Genomic DNA, 9312 nt, shown 5'->3' on the forward strand with positions numbered 1-9312 from the left:
TTAATAAGTCAGGATGGGTTTGGTTATGTTGCAGCAACGAATACCCCAGAATCTCAGTGGTCTAACTGCCCAGATTTTTTTTTTTTTTTTGAGAGAGAAAGAGCTCACGTGTGAGGAGGGGAGAGGAGCAGAAGGAACTAGAGAGAATCCCAAGCAGGCTCCACACGCAGCACACAGCCCAACATGGGGCTTACTCCCACAACCCTGGGATGATGACCTGAGCCGAAATCAAGAGTTGGAAGCTCCATCAACTGAGCCACCCAGGTGCCCGAAGATTTTCTTTCTTTCTTTCACCACCTGTCCATCATGGGCAGACTGGGAACACTATTCCACAGTTCCGGGATGGGTAGACGAGCCTGTTCTCACCAATGAGATACGACAAAACATCCTTGAGCACTTGTGGCACACATTTCCCCACTCTTGAGAAGAGACAAACAGGAAGACATCATTTCTACACAGAATGCTTGGTAGTATTGGAGCCATGTTTTTCCATTGGAAGGAGCAAGTTTACATATATGACCCCTTGGATATGATAGAGTGAAAAAGAGAAAATACTTGGGTCCTTCATGCTGTCGGTACGCCACTGAATTAGCCAACTCTGGAGACTTCCTACTTCAGTATTTCTTATTATGTGAGATAATATAATTTATTTTATAAGCTATTTCAAATTGGGTTTTCTGTTAGTGTTTGTAGATGAAAACATCCTCATTTATAGGTTTCCTATTCATTTTTCTTACTTTATTGCTTGACTATTTCTCCCAGTGTAATGTTGTGTGGTAGCTTGAAAGCCAGCATCCCTGTCCCATTCCTGACTTACTAGGATTACCTCTAAAATCACCCCTAAGTGCTATGATAGCTGTAGGTTTGGGGTAGTTCCTTTTATTAAGATAAGAAATTTTCTACCTATAGTTAGCTACTTAGATGGTTTTTTAAATCCTTAATAGATGTTAAATATTATCAATTATTTTGCATTTATTGATACAATCAGATTATTTCATCTGTAAATGTAGTGAATTATATACACTTTCTTTTTTATGGTTTTTTATTTATTATTGAGACAGAGAGAAACAGAGGATGAGTGTGGGGGGGGGGCAGAGAGAGAGAGAGGGAGACACAGAATCTGAAGCAGCTCCAGGCTCCAAGCTGTCAGCACAGAACCCAACACGGGGCTCGAACCACAGACTGTGAGATCATGACCTGAGCTGAAGTTGGACGCTTAACTGACTGAGCCACCCAGGCGCCCCTATATACACTTTCTAAGTTAAAATTAGATTTGTGGACTTCTGTAATTAACCTATTGTCATGATAGATTCCCTTGATAACTGCTTTGCTTTGCTGAAATTTAAATAGGATTTTTGCATCTATGGTCCAAGTGCAGTTGGTTTTTTTCAGTTTTGGCATCCATGCTTTGCTGGTCTTACAGAATGAGTTGAATACCTTTCCAACACTCGAGTAAAGTCTGTAACATAGAAATTATCATTTATGTTGGAAAGTTTTATAGTACCCATAAAACTTACGCTTATTGTCTTTTAACTTTAAAAATTTTATAAAAATGCAAGAAATAATATAATGCACTTACTAATGCATATCCAAAAATGATTGACTCGTCGCAGTGATCGTTTTGAAGCAAGTCCTTGACATAACATTCCATCTGTAAATATTTCAGCATGTGTCTCTAAAATATAAGAATTCTTAGGCTGCCTGGTGGCTCAGTTGGTTGAGCATCCAACTTTGGCTCAAGTTATGATCTCAGAGTTCATGGGTTCCAGACCTGTGTCAGGCTCTGTGCTGACAGCTCAGAGCCTAAGCCTGCTTCAGATTCTGTGTCTCCTCTCTGTGACCCTCCCCTGCTTGCACTGTCCCTCTCTGTCTCTCAAAAATAAAAAAAATTATCACATACTCATAAACTTATATTTGAAGTGTTTTAATCCGGTGCACATATTGTTTTATTAATGCAAAATTGCCAATAGGAGCCCCTTTAAGTCCAAACCTAAGTGGTTTGGGACACTTCAGTCTTCAGCTTTCTTGCCTCTGATTGGACAACTTGTTCCAGGTTCATCTTGTACATTTCCTGCCCCTGATCTGGAACCAGCCTTTTCTCAAATGATCCCTGATTTCTTTTAGTGGGAAATGATACTTAGAAATCTCCATTGAGGTACCAGGGAGGTTCACTTCTCCTGGGTGGATCCATTTTCTAAACCTTCCATGAATTCTATTTTATTTGCTTTAAACATACTCACAGAGTTTCTTTCCATTCAATTCATCTTTGAGTATTTTTTCCATCACTTTGTTTTCGACATGCATAGATGATTTTATTTTACAGGTGTCTCTTGTAATAGCTAGATTTTTAAAAATATTTTTAAATTTATTTTTGAGAGACAGAGAGAGACAGCACGAGCAGGAGAGGGTCAGAGAGAGAGGGAGACACAGAATCTGAAGCAGGCTCCAGGCTCTGAGCTAGCTGTCAGCACAGAGCCTGACGTGGGGCTCGAACCCACGAACCGTGAGATCATGACCTGAGCCGAAGCCAGACGCTTAACCGACTGAGCCACCAGGAGCCCCTGGATTTTTAAAAATCCAATATGAGATTCTCTTTTCATCCCTGAACTTCACTGGATCATATTGAGTGTGATATTGACACATCTGAGCTCTGATGTCATTTTGCCTTTTCTTCTTATTCTGGGTTTGTTGTTTCCTTTTGTCCTTTATAAGGTTTATTGAATTTTCTTTGTCCTATTTTGCCCTAAAAACTTGGAACTTGTATCTGCTATTTCTTCTAGTAGTTACCCTAATTTACATGGATTTTATAATAAGTGTCTCTGTGGGATCACATTTAAATTAAAAATTTTTATAGGTAAATACATCCTCTATTAATTATTTGTGGATGGTAATTTGTCTGAGTCCTTAAATATCTACAAATGTATTTATTTTACATTCATATATCTGAATAATAGCTATGTATAGAATTCTAGATTTGTAGCCATTTTCCCCTGAAAAATTTGAAGATATGTTTCTATTGTCTTCTTGTTTTCAACATATTTTCATTGATATTTCTGAAATCAGTCTTTGTAGAAATGTTTTTAAGAGTCTTTGGGGGTGCCTGGATGGCTCAGTCAGTTGAGTAACTGAATCTTGATTTTGGCTCAGGTCATGATCCCAGGGCCATGAGATCAAGCCCTGAGTTGGGCTCCACACTGAGTGTGGAGCTTGCTTAAGATTCTCTCCTCTCTCTCTCTCTCTCTCTCTCTCTCTCTCTCTCTCTCTCTCTCTCCCTCTGCCATTCTCCTTTGATCATGCTCTCTCTCTAAAATAAAAAAAATAAAGAAGGAAGGGGTGCCTGGGTGGCTAAGTCACTTGAACATCCATCTCTTGATTTCAGCTCAAGTCATGATCTCACGCTTTGTGGGTTCAGGCCTATTCTCACGTGCATGCACTCTATTGCTCTCTCTCAAAAATAAATAAACATAAAAAAGGTTTTTATATTTATCAATTTATTTTGAGAAAGAGAGAGAGAGAGGGAGCATGAGTGAGGAGGGGAAGAGAGAGAGAGGGAGGAAACAGAGAATCCCAAGCAGGCTCTGTGCTGTCAGCAATAAGTTGACCACCACCATCTCCCTGTTCTCTTCTGCCAAAAGAAAAAAAGTTATCACACAAGACAAGAAATTTGCTCTGCCATTGAATGATTTATCTCTTAAAGTCTCAGTTCACTCATCTAGACAAGCTCCTACCCTACAGAGTTAGTATGAGGATCAAAAAAGGTAAGATTGGTACAAAGGACTGAATGAGTCAGGACATTTTATTTTTCCTTATGGTAAGTGTCACACAGATAATATATGTTATCCTAACATTTGGACTAATAACCCTAATTCTGTGAATATACCTCCAGAAAAATAATAAACTATAGAACTTTATGCCTGAAAAATGTTCATCATAGTAATCCTTGTTAAAGCAAGACATTGGCAGGAATCCAAATAGCCAACAATGAGGAAATTATTACATAAATCCACCTTTCCCTGTAGATACATATATTTATATCGATTTCAGGGCACCTGGGTGGCTCAGTCAATTAAATATCTAACTTCAGCTTAGGTCATGATCTCATGGTTTGTGGGTTCAAGCTCCACATCGGGCTGTGTGCTGACAGCTCAGAGCCTGGAGCCTGCTTCAGATTCTGTGTCTCCCTCTCTCTCTCTCACCCTCCCCCACTCGTACTCTGTATGTATCTTTCTCTCTCAAAAATAAACATTTAAAAATTTTTAAATATATATTTATATCAATTTATATATTTCGATTAAAATATATAGATATATATTTCTATAGATTTTATGATGTAAGTCTTCTTTGTCCACTCATATAATAATCTCATAAAATTCATAGTATTTAAAAAATCATTTTGTAATTGTATTATTTTTATTTAATAAGTCCACATAGTGCTTAATATGAGCCAGGCATTATTCTAAAGACGTCAAAAGAATTTAAAAATTTTACATTTGGGGCACCTGGCTTGCTCAGTTGGTGGAGCATGTGACCCTTGACCTTGGGAGCATGAATTTGAGCCTCATGTTGGATGTAGAGATGGCTTAAAAATAAAATCTTAAAAAATAAATAAAATTTTACATTTAAAAATATTAGCTCATTGATATATTTTAAAAACTTTTTGTAAAATATTTTCTTTTTAATGAAATAATATTAAAATCAGTGATAAAGATTGTTTTAATACAAGGGTCATTCATATCCATGTTAAGACAAAATGTAACTTCCTGTAACATGTGACACATACATTAAAATCATTATACATAGTTACATTTAAGTTATATTAAAAAGCATAATTTTTGTTATACATTTTGAAATGGAATTGCTTAATGTGTTTATGGACAAAATCTGTATTTCACATAGCTTGAAAGAATCTACATGGTATGGCATTAAAATGGGTAAAAAATTGTTTTCATCAGCTAGTGTTTAGAGTTCTTGCATTTTAACTTAAAATACAAGCTCTTTTCTTTTTACAATTTTCATATTTTGTTTCCAAATAAAGAGGTGAGGGAGACTTTAAACTCTCATTTGCAAGTATTTCTGTACAGACACATTTGGAAATGGAAGTTGAGTGCAGGTAATCATTATTCCTAGTAAATGAATTACTCCTCACTTTCATTCTCTTTGAGGTTTCATTTTTAAGCAATCTCTACACCCAATGTGGGGCTCGAACTCAACGACCCAGAGATCAAGAGTCACATGCTCCACCAAAAGGGCCAGCCAGGCACCCTTCCCACTTTTAATACAGGCTTTAAAGTATCAGATAGACTTTGATGTTTAAATTCATGTTATTAGACTTATGAAATAAATATAACTTGCATATCTGGTAAGAGCTAGCTTATGGAAAAATTTTAGAATTATAATTTTTTATTTTGGCAAAATACACATAACATAAAATGTATCGTTAATGACATTTAGTACATTCACAATGTTGTGCTACCATCACCAAAACCACTGCTATCTGATTGCAGAATAGTTTCCTTACCCCAGAAGGAAACCCCATGCCCCAAGCAGTCACCCCTCATTCTCCTCCCTCCTGGCCCCTGAAACCACTAATCTGATTTGCTTATTCTGAACATATTATATAAATGGACTCATTTAGTAGTGGCCTTTTGCACGTGGCCTCTTTCAGTTAGTGCATTTTCAAGGTGTACCCGTACTGTAGTATATATCAGTATAGAATTATATATTTTTTTTAATTTATGTTTATTTATTTTTGAGAGTGAGAGAGACAGAGCACAGCAGAAGAGAAGCAGAAAGAGAGGGAGACACAGAATCTGAAGCAGGCTCCAGGCTCCGAGCTAGCTGTCAGCACAGAGCCTGACGTGGGGCTCAGACTCACAGACTGTGAGATCATGACCTGAACCGAAGTCAGACACGTAACCGATGGAGCCACCCAGGTGTCCCCAGTATAGATTTATATTTTTAATTCACTTATTGTTCTGTAATAACAATACTCCTTATTCTTTCTGTTGTTAGCCTATAATCCATTATGAGTAGAGGTTGAATAATGCAATAGGAATAAAAACAATTTATAATTGCCTGCCCAGTAGGTTTCTTAGGTATTGGGCCCATGGCACTGTATGGAGAGGGATAAGGGCGGAGGGACGGCCGCACGGTCCTAACCCTGCCTGTGCCCACTATCCCCACACACAGCCAGACATGTTCTCACCGCTCAGTGTTGAAGGGCAAATGTTTTGCACAGCTAACTGAGCTGCTTTCTACCTTCTGGAATTTGAACGAGTGCCACTGCTGTCTTTGAAAATGGAATAATGTTCCACGTTCTCTGGGATTCCCTGGAATAACGTTCGTGGATCTTGCAGCGGGTCACGGACACTTGATGGGACCTTCGTGAGAAGGAATGTTTCACAGCCGTTGAACAGGAGGCTCAGGAAGACACTGCGTTACACGAACAGTATTTATGGCCTAATGCCACAGGGGCAAGCAGTGTACAGTCTGTGCATATGCTACCAAAATAAGGAAATGCAAAACTGTATAAAAACACCTCTATAAAAAAAGGCAGAAAGGAAATATTCAAAATAATAACAATAACGTGATGGATGGTGGAATTGCAATTATATTTCTTCTTTCCAAAGTTTTCCAAAGACCTGTAATGTGTTTGAATTACTTTCATAATTTAAATCATTACACAAGAAAAAAGGTACTAGCTCGTGTTCTTGGATCTTTAGCCACTTTCTGTTCAAGTCAGCCTTGATTCAGGTCATCATAAAAGGACATGCAGATCCACACATACGCTATAGATACGAATCTTTTTTTTAAGTTTATTCATTTACTATTTCTCAGAGAGATAGAGAGCACAAGCAAGGGAGGGGCAGAGAGAGACACACACACAGAATCTGAAGCAGGCCCCAGGCTCCAAGTTGTCAGCACAGAGCTAAGGTGGTTCTCAAACCCATGAACCATGAGATCATGACATGGGCCAAAGTCAGACACTCAACCACTCAGCTCCTCAACCAACTGAGCCACCCAGGTGCCCCTATTGGTACAAATCTTAAAGTTACATGATTGGAAAATTATACAGGCACTGCTTTCTAACGATCATGTTGGAAAGGAAACTGTCATAGGCCTGTTAGAAGACAGCTTCTTTTGATGAGGCCCTTTTTGTACTTCATTAGTCCCCCTTGGATGGTGTGAGACCAAATTCTGCTTCTCTCTATACTTCTTAAAACAAAAGCACTAAGCATTCGCCACCAGGCCACCTGTGGCAATGTGCTGGGAAGGACGTTGGCATGAATGTTAGGAAGTCAGAGTTCAAGGCTCAGCTGTGTGGTATCCAACAAGACAAACCCCAGGTCTGAACTTGACCTTCCTCATCTGCATAGGGAGGATGGGAGTCCTAACCTCGACAGAGCTCTATGTGAGGAGGAGATTCTCAGCTCTTCAAATGATCTCTCATTTCACAGAAGTAGGGACACCCAGAAAGGTCTCTGATCCTGCTACGGTAGAAAGAGCTGGAGGGCAGGAAAGGGAAGAGAGATCAAAAGAATGCACTTGATGGCACTTTCAACGATAGCCAAATCATGGAAAGAACCTAAATGTCCATCACCTGATGAATGGATCAAGAAGATGTGGTATATATACACAATGGAGTACTACATGGCAATGAGAAAGAATGAAATCTGGCCATTTGTAGCAAGTGGATGGACCTCGAGGGTGTCATGCTAAGTGAAATAAGTCAGGCAGAGAAGGACAGATACCATATGTTTTCACTCACAGGTCTAACAGGAGAAACCTAACAGAGGGCCATGGGAAGGGGAAGGGGGAAAAAGAGTCAGGGAGAGGGAGGGAAGCAAATCATGAGAGACTCTTGAATACTGAAAATGAACTGAGGGCTAAAGAGGGAGGGGGAAAGGGGAAGGGGGGTGATGGTCATGGAGGAGGGCACTTGTGGGGAAGAGCACTGGGTGCTTTATGGAAACCAACTTGACAATAAACTATATTTAAGAAAAAAGAAAATACACTTGAAAATCAGCCTGGGGGGGAGGGGCAGCAGAGGGTGAATCTCAGGAGACCTGAATTCTAGTCCTTGCTCTGACACTGGCTGAAGGTGTGATCCTAGTTTAGTCATTTCCCTTCTGTAGGCCCAGTTTCATCCTCTGTGAAATGAAGTGACAAATCTAAGGCCACTTATGGTTAAAAATTCTATGAATATGGGACTCTATTTCATAGGACAAGCGGCGCTAGCTATGGTCTTGTGGTTCTTACAGGCCTTCTTTGTCATTCGAGGGATTCAGCACAATGTTGACTTTTTAATCTTTTAATTCATTCTAGTGTCATCCTTGAAGTAAATCAGGAGAGAAAATCCAGATGAACATTCCCATTGAAACCAGTTTCTTGAGGCTGATATTGTAACAAACAATAAACGGATGAATCATGAGGCAGCCTTGGAAGATATTAGACACTTAAATCTGCTCAACATTTTTCAGGAAATAGGCTGTAAATGGGGGAAGAAAAAAATGTAAATGTGTTCAAAATGGGGAACTGTCTTAAATAAAAATAACTACATTTTACTTTTAAATTAAAAAAAAATCTTCTCCTGCAAGAGTACTTGGGATGGGTACAAACATAATGTCAGGGATTTCTCTTTAGACCTCACAATCACCTCTTTGCTAAACAGAGCATTTGGGGAAATTTGCATCATGAATGCAATGAGGACATGGGGTGGGGGGTTCTCCAGCCCTTTCTCGGTTGCTTGCTTGCTTTTTCTTTCTTTCTTTTTCTTTCTCCCTCCCTTTCTCCGTCTCTCTCTTCTTCCTTCCCTCCCTCCCCCCTTTCTTTCTCTCTCTTCCTCCCTTCTTTCCCTCCTTCCTTTTTTTTTCTTCCTTTTTCTCCATTCAAAATCTACTACCAGGAGAAATCTTCTGGATATCTTCTTCTGAGATATATTTGGTGGAGAATATCCTAGGGTGGGTTATATATCCCCAGGTTTGGTAAGCTTTTCTAGGCTCAAACAAATGGAGTACACGTTCTGGCAAGAACCACGGCCACCAGCCTTGGCTGAGGGAATGTGGGGGTGTGAGAGGAGGAGACATCAGTCAAGGTCCATCTGCAAATAACAGAAGCCACTGTTATCAAACAACCCTTTAATAAGGGAGCTGGGTGCTTACAAAATTGTTGGAAGGGGTAGGAAGATCTTCTGGAAATGACTCCCAAGAACACAATGGTAGAAGTGGCCCACAAAGGGAGCTATTACTGTCCATTCTAGTAAGTTAGGGAATTCTGCAGCTCTAGGACCACTATTGCTCCCCTGTGAGAAGG

This window comes from Suricata suricatta, chromosome 7 (assembly GCF_006229205.1).
Source record: "Suricata suricatta isolate VVHF042 chromosome 7, meerkat_22Aug2017_6uvM2_HiC, whole genome shotgun sequence".
NCBI lineage: Eukaryota > Metazoa > Chordata > Mammalia > Carnivora > Herpestidae > Suricata > Suricata suricatta.